This window comes from Calonectris borealis, chromosome 10, assembly GCF_964195595.1.
Source record: "Calonectris borealis chromosome 10, bCalBor7.hap1.2, whole genome shotgun sequence".
NCBI lineage: Eukaryota > Metazoa > Chordata > Aves > Procellariiformes > Procellariidae > Calonectris > Calonectris borealis.
Window position 1 is genome coordinate 16,834,107 of NC_134321.1, and position 12,640 is coordinate 16,846,746.

Genomic DNA, 12,640 nt, shown 5'->3' on the forward strand with positions numbered 1-12,640 from the left:
GCCGGGCGCGGGGGCTGCCGGGAAGGGGCGCTATAAAAACCCGGGTGCTATTTACGCCGCGCGGGTTGGGCGGTTGCGCCTGCGCGGTGGGGGTTGCTGCAGGCCTGCGGGCCCGGGGCCTCCGCGGCCGAGGGTGGTCTCGGCGCCCGCCCTGAGGCCTTCCCCGGTGGAGGGGGCACGGGGGAAGGTGTGTGGTGTGCGCGCGCCTCCCCTTGTCTTCGAGCTGCGGGCTCACCTCGGCCCGGGCGGTGCGTCCCCTGCGGGGGGGCCACCGGTGTGGGAAACCTCGCTGCTGGGCACGGCTCCCTAGCCGGCCCCAGGGCACCTGGGTCTCGCCAGGCCGGGGGGAAGGGGGCTGTGATGGGGAGTTGTTGTTTGCCTACAGGCCTTTCAGTTGGGCCTGGTTGGGCTGGGAGTTGGTTCCCTGTTTCTTCCAGTCGAGCAGGTAATGTCTGCTGTTAACAAAAACTGAGGAGAGCTGTTGGAGCTGGAGGAAGCTGAGGAGCTGGCAGGCAGCGCAGGAGAGGGCTAGAAGGGTCAGACTCTGCGCCACGTCTCACTGACAGGATCTTCTGAGCACGTCTCTGGCATGCCTGATGGCAAGGATTGCCCTCATCTTGGGATGCAGAGCCCCCGTGGTTGATGCAGTGCTTTCTTTGTGTCCTGGACGCAGGGTACTGCTTCATCTGTTGCCTTGTTTCCCTCCTTGCCCACCTGAGAAGGTTCAACAGGTAGAGCTGGCCTTAGGGGGACTCGGGTGTTGCTTCGCTGAAAAAAGAGAATTTGTGTGTACGGAGGGGGTCGATCACAGTCGGCCTCTGCTCATCTCTCAAGGTTCCCTTGTGCAACAGGCACAGTAGCCTTTAGCTGGCATTTGGGGATAGCCTTTTTAATCCGGGGTCCTGTAAGGGAAACTGGGTGCTGTGCCAATCCTGGTATGTTATCCTTTTAAGAGGTGCCTCTTCCCATCCCCATTCCCTCCTCATTTGACAGCATTTGCATTGCCAGCTAAGTTTAGACTGACCTTTTTGCGGACTATTCTCTGGTGTCCGTAGAGGAAGGAGCTGCTTAACCGCTGTCAGTAAGCATGTGTCTGGGACGAGCTCGCCCTGTGAAGCATTTCAAGGAAGCTGACTTTTTTTAATCAAGCAAATATTTGATACAAGCTGATAAATGGTTTTAGTGCGTACAGCTTGGTACTGATTCTTGACGGACAGTCGACAGCGTGCACGGTCATGAGGCCCTGTGATAGTTTGTCCTGTGGGGTGACGGGTGCGCCTCCGTCTCTGACGTTACAGGAACATTGAGACGGAAGTTCATTTGTCTGAAGTCAGTAGTGAAATTACCTGTGTGATTTGGACCCCAGCTTGGTGGGGCTCTGACCACAAACCAGTTATTCCTAGGTTGTGGGTTCTTTTCATAATCTTTTTTTTTTATTCTTACTGTCTGATAGAGATCCTTGTGGCTTACTACTTCTTTCATAGTCCATTGGGAAGTTTGGCCTTTGTTTACAAAACACTGTCGGGTGTTTTGACCACAGTGTGTGTGTGCTCCTTTTCCTGGAGCAGTATCTCCTTGCCCAAGGCAGAGAGCTCTTTGGATTTGGATGGGTCTGTGGCCCCGGGTCCTGTTCTTTCAGGTGAGCACTGTTCAAGTGGGCATCATGTTAAAGTGCTTCAGGAGCTGCTTTTTTCCTGAGTAAATAGATTGCTTTTAATGGATCGAGAGCTTTGATTTTAATGAATATGGTAGCCAACAAGCTCTACTATCAGCTATGACGATCCTCAGTCTAACTCTCTCTGTAAACCAGACCTTTTGAAGGTGTCCGTAGCGATAACTTGCCATGTTCTCTTATCTTTGTGTGTGTCGTGGTTTGAAACAAAGTCTTCATCCTGACTTTCACGTTATGGCCAGGACCCCACTAGGTGTCAGCTTCAAGGATAAGAAGGTAGTAGAGAAGTGCAGCTCTTCTCTGATGACATGTGGAGACTTCTTTTATGAGTTAAAGCAATGTATTCTGAAACAATTAGTTTGGTCATAAACATAAGGGTTTTTTTTTTTCTTTCCCCAATTTATTTTTTGCCAAGATAAGAGTCCGTACAGGGAAAAAAGGTTTATTAACTGATAGCCAGGAACAGCTGAAACATCCCAGAATATCTTTTGCAGGTACTTTTATTGCAGAGATACCTTTTGCAATCAATTCCACTTAAGTCAGGCAGTCTCTCAAGTGTGTTTACAGCTTTCAGAAAAAAACAACAACAAAAACTGAGAGGAAATAATAGGAAGAAGTAGCTGATAAGATTTTTTTTTTTCTTTAGGGAATGTAACATGGGTTATATTTTTAGTCAAGCTATAGATTTGATTGAAGAGTAAACATGGTTTCTGTGCCAGGAAACTGAGAGCTTACTTCTAACACCACAGGATGACATTATTTAGCAAAAGTCCTTCCATAACTTAGCCAGCTCAAATGTTTTCTGTTCGTTAATTGTATCATAATTTGCTTTTATAAGTTTTTTCTAGATACCATTCCCAGTTTCTAGACATGCTTACCAACATAATATGATGATATGTCAATGTTGTCTTTGCTTTAGAACTACAAGCTGAGCAGTGTGAAGCATCTGTCTACCCCAGTAAAAATGTATTTGTATGGTGGTGATCTGTGTGTGGTTTTAAAGAAACAAAAATCCCCAACAACTTACCTTTCCAAGCTGATTTGGGTATCCAGCTCCTCTTAAAGTCAAGAACTTTCATCTGAACTCAGGCTGCTCAGATTCATAAAGGATGAAAATTAGCAGGTCAAGCCACTCCAAACATGTCAAGTGTCTTCCCAGGTTCCTCATATGTGGCCTAATTAAGCAAATGGGAACTCTCCCAATGGTGCCAGTATAAAAAAATGTAAAAGCAGCAGAGTCCAAACCAAAAGGAGATCTATTTCTTCCATTTAGGACATCATTCTTCCTCTCTCCCTAGCCTACACAGCATTTAGGCCAAGCACAGGCCTTGATGACGTTAGGTTTTGACCTGCCTCGCAGATAAAGAAGCCTGAAGGGCAAGTGGCCTGTCTGAAGTCCTAAAGGAAGAGGCCACCTCGAAAGCCAGTCCTTTAGCATCCTCCTTCCCTGTTGCTGTAGCAATTAACTCACTTGTGTCTCTCCACAAGCGTCAGCTTGCAGGTGGATGTGTGAGCGCTGTGTTGATCAGTGTTGCTGTCACGATAGTCCTAACGAGGGGGAGAACTCCAGTGCTCTGGGCAGGGGACTTTCACAGAACAGGGAGCTGCCCTTCCTCAGGGAGGGGGAAATCCAAAGCCTCTGATTTGCAGAGGGGGAGCAGAAGTTCCAAAAAGTTGCTGGCCTCTAATCAAACACAGAGCTCAGCCGTGGTTGGAGAAATGAAGCGTATGAGCCCCAGCTCAATGCAGTTGAAGTGTATGACACTGGCACAGGTTTGCTTGCGGCATAGGCACCTCCTAGACGGCATTGGTCAGGCTTCCCTGGCCCGAGGAGCAGCGAGCTCTGTTGCAGGACTGCTGGAGACAAAAGCAGCTCTGTATTCCCGCCGAGAGAAACCCTGGTGCAGAAACCATCGAGGTTCGGAGGAATATAGGCCTTCCAAGGACAGCTTGGGTCTCGAAGCTTATCCCCTGCCTCCCCAGATGCAGCAAGCACTCTTTAAAATCCTACAGCGAAGCGACCAGAAGTCTTTGTGTTCTGTATTCCCAAGTCTGTCCAAGTGCGGGATCCTCCTGGTCTCCTCATGTGAAGGTGATTCATTACCTGAACCCAAAGTTTATCTCACATCTCTACCTGGGAATGCGTATCCAGAAGTCTGTACCTCTTAGAGACCCTGGCTGGCTCCTGGGCATGACGGCTCCAGACAGCAGTGACTTTCACAAGCTCATCCCTTAATCCCAGTGTGACCCACCTTCCTCTCTCCCACAAACAGGGCACAAGCAGCTCCTCATGCAGTTCTGAAAACCTTTCCTATATTTCACTGTCATTTTCTTTTTGTTGCAAGTCATTTATTTTTCTGCATAATTCTTTTAACTTGTGTCTCAGTTGAAAACTGCTTTGAATTTCAATTCACAATTATTTAGCTGCTTTCACTCCAACATAGTACCTTTGCTTTAAGCTTGTACATGGCATTCTGCTGGCTTTAAGTGCACAGTAGCTGCTATGGCAAGAAAATGTAACCTAAGTGAGTAAGTTTACCTTGTGGTATGTGTGGAGAGACTTAATTGAATTAAAAACCCTATCAGAAAAATCTACAGTTTGACTAGCAGGCAGCAAGCAAGACCAGTGGAGTTCAGTTCATGCTCAAAGACCAAATTTATCCAGAACTTTGAGTTTTTAAATGGAGCAGAGCAGACGAAATTCAGAGATGTTTAGTAGGATCCAGCAATCGCTCTACTATACAGAAATTTTAATGCTTTGTAAAAGATTATAATATAGAATAGAAAAGGAATAGATTTCATTTGTACAGTAAGACATTTAATATTAACTCTTTTTGTGCAGTTTAAGATAATCTGATTGTTTTCTTCCTGTTTTCTGAATTTAGAGATATTTGGAAGAGCTCTAGTGAATTATACTGTGAGAAAGTGAAATAAAACCAGTTTCCCTTCTTCGTTTTAGAGGGTAAACTGAACAGAATGTATTGATGCAACTTGATCCTGAAATAATTAAATTTCCCCACCATTTTACTGGTATTTCAAAATCTGTTTTTCTGTTAAGTGCCCTCCCCACCTGCCAGTTCTGGTTTTGTTTCAAGAACCAGCAAAAAAGCCCTTAGACTTAAACTCTGCATGAGGCACAAACGAACAGCACACGTAACACTTTGCTTATATCCCAGGCTGGCTTGTCAGCAGAGGGAACACATCAGGGATAACGTCCTACTGGGACTAATTTTCATATGTAATTTCAGCCTGCCATTAAATGCTCAGTAAATCTACTATTTTTCTTACACGCAGGAGGGAGGGACTAACGGATACCCCCTCAGCGTGAAACATGCTGTAGCTGAGCAGCAAGGACAGACCTGCCAGTGACTTAGAAGAACCTCCAGTCTTGCCTGAGCAGGACAGTGCCTCTGCTCTGCTCCCTTCCTGCCGTCTGCTGCTACACTCTGGAGAAGCCGAATCACAGAAGGGCCAGAGCGGGACACCTGGCATGTGCTTATACTGCTGGAAGGGGAAGGAAGTCCTGGCCATGCCCTGCTGCTGGCTGTAAGGTTCACCCACATCAGCTGCACTCTGCATTTGGCTCCAGGAAACCGTCCTGGGGACTGCCCCTACCTACATTCAAAAAATAAGAGAAAATGCATAATATCCTCTGTTATTCAAGTCCCGTGCTCCAAGTGACACTTGGAGGACAGATTTTTAGACTGCTTTTAGTGCTTTCTGACAGAGGAGGGAGCTGTCAGCTCACCATTGAACTGCTCAGCAAGCAGCGATGCCCCCCTGGGAGCTGGTTAAGCCGTCTGGGTGGCCCACCGAAGGAAGAGATTAAGCCTGACTTGCAGGAGGTGGACGCTAACCTGAAAGTGCTTAAATCTTTTGCTTTAAGTGCATGTGTGGGGTGTTTTGTGTCCCTGTACAATGAAAACCACAATAACTAGCCTGCAGGGACAGTGGGAGCAGCAGGCCTGAGAAGCTGTTCAGAGGTGGAACATCTGCCAATGGGGTCTTGCACATTTTGTTGCTGTAGCAATGCCCCTCTCCGTTGCACCAAGAGCCCCTGGAAAACTGCAGCCTGTGCAACACCTTCCTGCTAATGGCTAGAGACAGAGCACCCTCCTCTGCAATGCAAGCAGCCCTTTTATCTGGGATACCTGCCAGGCAGCAGAAACAGGCAAGGAAAAAGCTAGGTTAAACTGGTCTGAGGTTGACTCAAGCCAACATGGACTGGTCTGAAGTGGAATAACAACCTGATTCCATCTGCCGTTTCTCCTGGTACAACGCGTCAGTAGCCTTCCTGCCTCAGCCAGTAGCAGTGTGACAAAGTATGGCTTAATTACAACCCTGAAATAAAAAGAATTTCTTCATCAGATGTTGCTTTACGGCTGCATCAGTCGTCTTCTGTGCAGCTGCTCATGGCAGAGCTCCAAGTGGACTGAATCGTGCTGGTTTGGCAGGTATGTGGGGTGGTGGTGGTTTGAGTGAGCAGCTGGGCAGAATGGGGCTCTGAGTCAGAAACTCCTGGTGACGTTGCTAAATTCAGTTTGCCACAAAGGTCTTTTTCTACTTCGCACTGGAGCTGTCTCTATGCAGTCTTTCTGCCTTCAGAAGTATGGCTCAGACCCAATTCTTGCGAGTCATATGCATTCATTCATTAGCCGTTGGAAAAAGGCAAGTAAGAAAAAGTGGTGGCCGTCTTACATGTTTGTGGAGTGGTTTCCACCACACTTGTCTTCTGACAGCAGTTAGGTGACAAAGATTGAAAGTCAAGGCAGGATATTGTGCTTTATTTCTCCAGCCATGGAGATAATCCTTATGTCAGATGACTTCATTTTGAGTTGTAGTGAGACCCTGAACTGATGATTTAGGAGCACGCACTGTCTTTGTTGTGGTTCTGATCTTGGTGTGTTGCTTTGTGCCCAAGAAAGATGGATTGTTACTTGCCTAAGGCTAAATGAGGAGGTAATACTAAATGCTATATGAAACGGAATCTCTTTTCAGCCCCAGTCAGTCCTCCAAATCCTGTTCATCTTTCCCCAAGGTACTGGTGCTAGAAATCAGCAGCTTTCTTCCACCTCAGTCGATGCACCGGCATCAGCTTAGTGCTAATGGTTCTGAGCTGGTCTGAATTAATGGTAAATCTTCTGTGTCTTGTACAGCGGTGACTGACTCACATCAGCTCACTTGATCACTTATTGCAGGAAATAACACTCAAATTTGCCAGAGAACTGTCCCGGACTCACTGAAATATTTGTGAATTCAAAGCTTTTGCAACTCAGAATGGCAATTTCTGGAAGTTTTCCTCTAAAATTGTTCATATTGAAATGTGGGGATTGTACAAAGAGCCTTGCTAGACTCTTCAATTTGAGAAGAGCTTAAAATTGGTCACTCGGACCAACAGGAGCCTTTGTTCCAGGCAATTCAGCTCAGACTAACGTAGAGTTGCACAAAAACCTCCCTAAGAAAAATCAAGGCATAAACTGGGGACTCAATCTCTCCATTTCATGCTGAGTTTTTTTTGAAGAATATTTTAGCTTCACTAACTCAGGAAAGGGCTGTATCCATCTGGAAAAAATGTCTTTTCCCAGTGACGGACTTAATGCAATCCTTTCATGTTCTTTTTTTTTTTTTTTTTTTTCACAAGAAGCTAAAGGTGCAGGAGCAAATACTGCAGAGGCATAAGACTTCCCCTCTCGTACGGGAGGAGCAAAGGTTTCATAGTTAAATGGGAAAAAGGCTTGCTTTTAGGCTTCTGAGTTTTGGCCCAAGTCCCTGTGGGATGTGTGTCACTGGCCCTGCCCAGCCTCTGTACACTGTTGCATTTCTTCACAAAAATAGGACCTTTGCTGGTACCGGAGTAAACAGAGAAAAATGTACGGGATGTGCTCGGGGCAAGGGGGAGCAAACTGGGTGTCACATGTGTGGTGAATGGCCCTGAGTTAACTGCTACCACTGTGTACCTCTACAATTTCAATATGCTTAGTAAGGCCATATCCCAGGGCTGAAGACGCTCCTGCCCTCTCAGAACTTCAGAGGGGCTCTGTAAGGCTAGCTCAGCTGTGGCTAGACTGACCCCTAAATGGCCGCAAGGACCAGTTGAATCTCGGAACCGCCTCATAAACTTCTAAAATCTTGGGAAATTGATTTACCTGCAAAAGCCAAGACAAAATATGCAACATTGAGCCAAAATAACATTTTATTATTAAGAGATTCACATCAACTCAATTTCTGACTTCACAGATGAGAGCAGCAGTTTCTGAAAAATAGCCTGGTCAGAAAAGCTGCCAACTTTCAGCAGAAAATGAGCTTTTACATGCTTTCAGCTCAATTGGTCCCTTATGCTTGGGCTTTTTTGCACTCAAGTGTCACAAAATACTTGTGACAACGCAAGAAACATTTGTCCACCATTGCTTCTCTCTCTTTCCTCTGGGCTGCATCTCAGTCCTTACCCTTTTCTGGCTTTGTCTATTGAGACTGCAACAAAACCCAGCAATTCTGAGCTGTGATCTGCACCTCAGGTAGATTTTTTCCAGTAGTCACCAAAATAGATGGAATTCTCTCCATTTTCCTTAGATATCTATGCCTGAGTTAGTTGTCTAGATTCCTAGTGTAGAAAGGCAGAGATGAAACTGAGGCATGGTTTACCTTAGCCTAAAATAGGAATAGGTGCCTACAGAGAATTTTGGCCTGGAGGAGCCTTTGTGACTGAACTGGAACCAATGCAGCACCATAACCTACATGCATGGTCTACCTAAAACTCATTGAGTTGATGCCAGTCACAGCTTGTGCAGCTAGATGGGAAGACAAGATTGAGTCTCGCTGTTGTTACTGGTCTCATCCCTGAAGAGCGCAGGTATCTTCTATGGAGGTCTCCAGTTCAGAATTACTGGTTGAGGTGGGAAGGGACCTCTGGAGGTCATCTTGTCCAACCCCCTTGCTCCAGCAGGGTCACCCAGAGCTGATTTTCCAGGACTGTGTCCAGATGGCTTTTGAATATCTCCAAGGATGAAGATTCCACAACCTCCCTGGGCAACCTGTGCCAGAGCTTGGTCACCCTCACAAAGTAAAAAAGTGTTTCTTGACGTTCAGAGGGAACCTCCTGTGTTTCAGTTTGTGCCCGTTGCCCCTTGCTCTGTCACTGGGCAGCACTGAAAAGAACCTGGCTCCATCCTCTTTGCACCCTCCTTCATGTGTTTATATAATTGGTAAGATCTCCCTGAGCCTTCTCCAGTCTGAACAGTCCCAGCTCTCTCAGCCACTCCTCATAGGAGAGATGCTCCAGTCCCTTAATGGCCTTCGTGGCCCTTCACTGGACTCTCTCCAGTATGTCCATGTCTCTCTTGTACTGGGGAGCCCAGAACTGGACCCAGCACTCCAGGTGTGGCCTCACCAGTGCCGATTCAAGGGGAAGGATCACCTCTCTTGACTCACTGGCAATGCATTGCCTAAAGCGGAGTTGGGACCAGCTGCGTCTGGAGGGGCTCAGACTCCCCATCAAATGCCTGTTGCTTAAGAATGACCCAGAGAAATTGTGTGCGTGTGCTTTTACCGATGGAAATGAAGGCACTGAGATTGAGCCTGACCAAGCCAAGGAGGAAAGGAAGCTGTATGCAGAGGAGGGCAATGCAATTTCTAGTGGTCATTGCTGTTCTGGTTCAGTGCAAGGGTTTCTCATGTTATCCTCTCTTCCACAGCAGCAATAAAAAATGCAATAAAAAGACAAGAACACTGCTTTGTTGTGACACTCTCTTCTGTCTCCTCCCCCATGCTGGTGGTAGGACTCCGCATTCAAAATTCAGATGTGGCTCACATTTGGCGCTATAGCTGAATAAACTATAGGATTAAAAATATTCCTGGATCTCCCTTTAAATGGTTTCCCTTCTCACTATGGCATACTTGGCATCACTGGGGATGGGATTTGCACTTCTGGGCTCTGCTGCTGCAAAGTTAAGCCTATGTCAGTGTTAGCAGTTCAAGCTGTCTAGTCAAGGGAAGGAGAAGAGCTGCCCCAGGAGCCAGTTCAGGCCTCCTGAAGAAATCAGGTCAGCTGAGACAAGCTCTTCTATGGGGGCACTCGTAAACGTGCTTGTCTAGCAGAGCTGCAGTGGTGGGCTTAGACGCAGTCCAGTTTGAACCAAAGCCACCATTGCAATGGGAGCGGTGCACCCTGCTCTGCTTGCAGGTGGCCTGGCCTGACCTGGTTGTAAGCTGAGAGGAGCCAGATTGGGCTTAAAACTTGGAGGTTTGAGTGCAGCGGGAAGTGTTTCCACCACCTCTGCATGTCAATAACCGGGGAGAAGTGCACTCTTCGTGGGTGGTAGTGCAGCGGTAGGCAGTGATGCTTGTAGGAGGGAAGGGGGTTCATGTTGAGGTGGAATAACATCAGAAATCACCTGTGTTTAATAGCTCTTATTATGAATGGTGTGTCTACTACTACATGAGGCAGTAGGAAAAGAAAGGGAAATATGAGAGTATAAATAATCAGGGCTTCTGAAAGTCCTTCTGGAAAAGCCTCCCCCCCTCAGATTTACAGCAGCTCCCCACAGATGTTCTTTAGCTGGAAGAAGCTCGTGAAGTATTTTTTCAAGACAGTTTTTTGCCAGAAAAGAGATGAAAATCTTAAACCAAAAATGTCTTTCAACTTTAAATTTGGAGTTGTCATTGTAATGTAATTCTTTCCACAGCTGCCAGAGAGGTTTTTAAAAGCGTTGTTTACACGTGTGCATTAAAAACAGGAGCACAACATGGCTATAAGAAATTCATTTTCTGGTTTTGAAGCTAGCAATTAAGGTTGGGACAAATGTTCATGTTTGTTGTTCCTTCTGCAGTCACTCTTGTAAAACTAAAGGAGAACCATTGACATGAAAGCTCTGTTGGTGTCATTACTGCTGGGCTGCTTTGCTTTGTGGAACGGCAGCTCCTCTCTGGTTAGAGTACAATTGTGTAAGGCTCTTAAAATCCTGTTGAAATCCCTGAAGCCTGTTAGGGGATCCCTTATTAAAAATGCTGGATGACAGTCTAAAGTGTCACTCGCTGTAGAGAATGAGCTTGTTGACAAGACCGCATTAAACCCAGCACTTTTTGCAAGCACAGTTTGCAAACCCAGAGCGTAGCGTGTTTGTGCTTTCCTTCTTGTTTCTGTCTGGGTGGAAAACGGAAGAACACTCTGGGTAAAATATCTGATGTTTTCAGCAAGAAAAAAATGTAGACATACAAGAGAGGAGGTTAAAAAAAAAGACAAAAACCCTGGTTTGTAGATGTGTATTCTTCTGTAGCTCAAAGACAATATAAGATCATCCTGAGGATGAAGAAGGAAGTACATGATCACCACTAAGACAATGAAGGTTGAAGCCATGCCACAGGAGGAGAAATTAAGAGAATATTTCAATGCGTATGTCCCTATAAAATACATTTTTCACCAGGAAAAGATGTGTATAGCCCCATTCTTCATGTGTGTGTGATACACTGCAATAGGAGGTACAAATATTCACAGGGCAGGTAAAGGGAGGTACTGCCCGCTGGATCGAACACAAACATCTGTGAGAAGCATCGCCACCGATTTGAGGAGAACAGAACGCGGCTGCAGAGAAGAGATCCCTTCTGAGCACCGGCCCCTGCCTGGCATCACGGGAGGAATTTGACCAGACCTGTTTGGTCATGAGTCAAAGTTGCGCATCCTAGTTCCAAACGACTGGAGCTATAAACGGTTTAAAATTATTTTCAGGGGAGTTCAAAAATGAATAATGCATCCCTCCAGACACGTAAGTGATCTTTTATTCACAGAAAATCAAAGCGATGTACAAATGCGATTACTGGCCTTGGGGAGGGGGGTCTGAATGACTGCTTACCATTCACAGTAGCTACCAGAGGTGATGTGACATTTGAAGGGAAGAGATGAAAGCTCCATCACCATTTGTTAAATAAAAACCACCTTAGTATCTCGCTAAATAGATGATAATCAGAGGTGCAGAATTCTAATCTGCTGTTCAGTGCTCCGATAGCAAAAGCAGGAGCTCATAGGCTACAACCTACAAAAGTTTTTCTTCCATAACTTCATGCAAGTTTGCTTGTAGTATCCATGGAAATTCCCCGTGACAGAAGTCAGGATTAAGACAAAGGGCCTGGCAAAATATCGGGAGTAATCTGTCTAATTCTATGCATTCCTATTCTAAAATATTAAGTCAAAATGGAATAGGTGTAGAAAAGGGGACTGGAAAGTGATTTGTAAGAACACAGATTTTTTTTTTTTTACTTATTTATCCCAGCATAATGAAAGCCGTAATGAGATGTTTCCCCCTAAAGTAATAAAACTCACCAGAGACTGAAGTCAATATACACACGAGACAGGTACACACTAATTCTAAATAAAAGTGGATGGACCCCCATCTCTCCAAAGGAAGTGTTTGGAAAAGCTGTTTACAGGAGCAAGGAGCCTGGTTATCTTAAAGGTAGCAATGGTAAATTTATTGAGAAATCACAGGATGCCATGCATCAGACTGGAAAGGACTGGTCTCCAAACTGGAAATTCCTCCCTCCTGCTGCTATAAGTCTTTGCTGCTGGAGACACTGTGCAGACATTACTGAGTGTTTTGTCCATCACTGCAGTCCGTTCTGTTTGGTTTGGTGGCTTGAGTTTTGATTTAGTGAGTGGATCCTACCTCGTCCCCCCCGCACGGGTCTTGCAAGATGCCAGGACGCGTGTGTTTGTGTGTGTGAGCCCTTCCTAATCTCCTATCGAGGTTTTCCCGTCGACAGCAGTTTCATTTCAACAAATGAATAATATTTTAGAAAATTTATCGATTGATACAAGAAGCTCCACGGTGGCAAATATGAAAAGTTTATGGTGCTGATGGTGGGTGATGAGAAAGTGGAAGCCGTTATGCAGAGGGTAAACCTGTGCTGTCCTGTGTAGCCTTTGGGGACAATTTCCAGAGAACCTCCTGCTGCCGGCACCCTAACCCTGCCAGTGAC

At 46.0% G+C, this 12,640-nt stretch overlaps 1 long non-coding RNA gene across 1 annotated transcript; it reads left to right on the forward strand.

Moving 5' to 3' along the window:
• Positions 1–200: 200 nt before the first annotated feature.
• On the forward strand, positions 201–6,039 carry LOC142086287 (uncharacterized). Its single transcript, XR_012675056.1, has 2 exons — positions 201–3,764; positions 4,967–6,039. It is a non-coding gene; the product is annotated as an uncharacterized LOC142086287 (long non-coding RNA).
• The last annotated feature ends 6,601 nt before the right edge of the window (positions 6,040–12,640 follow it).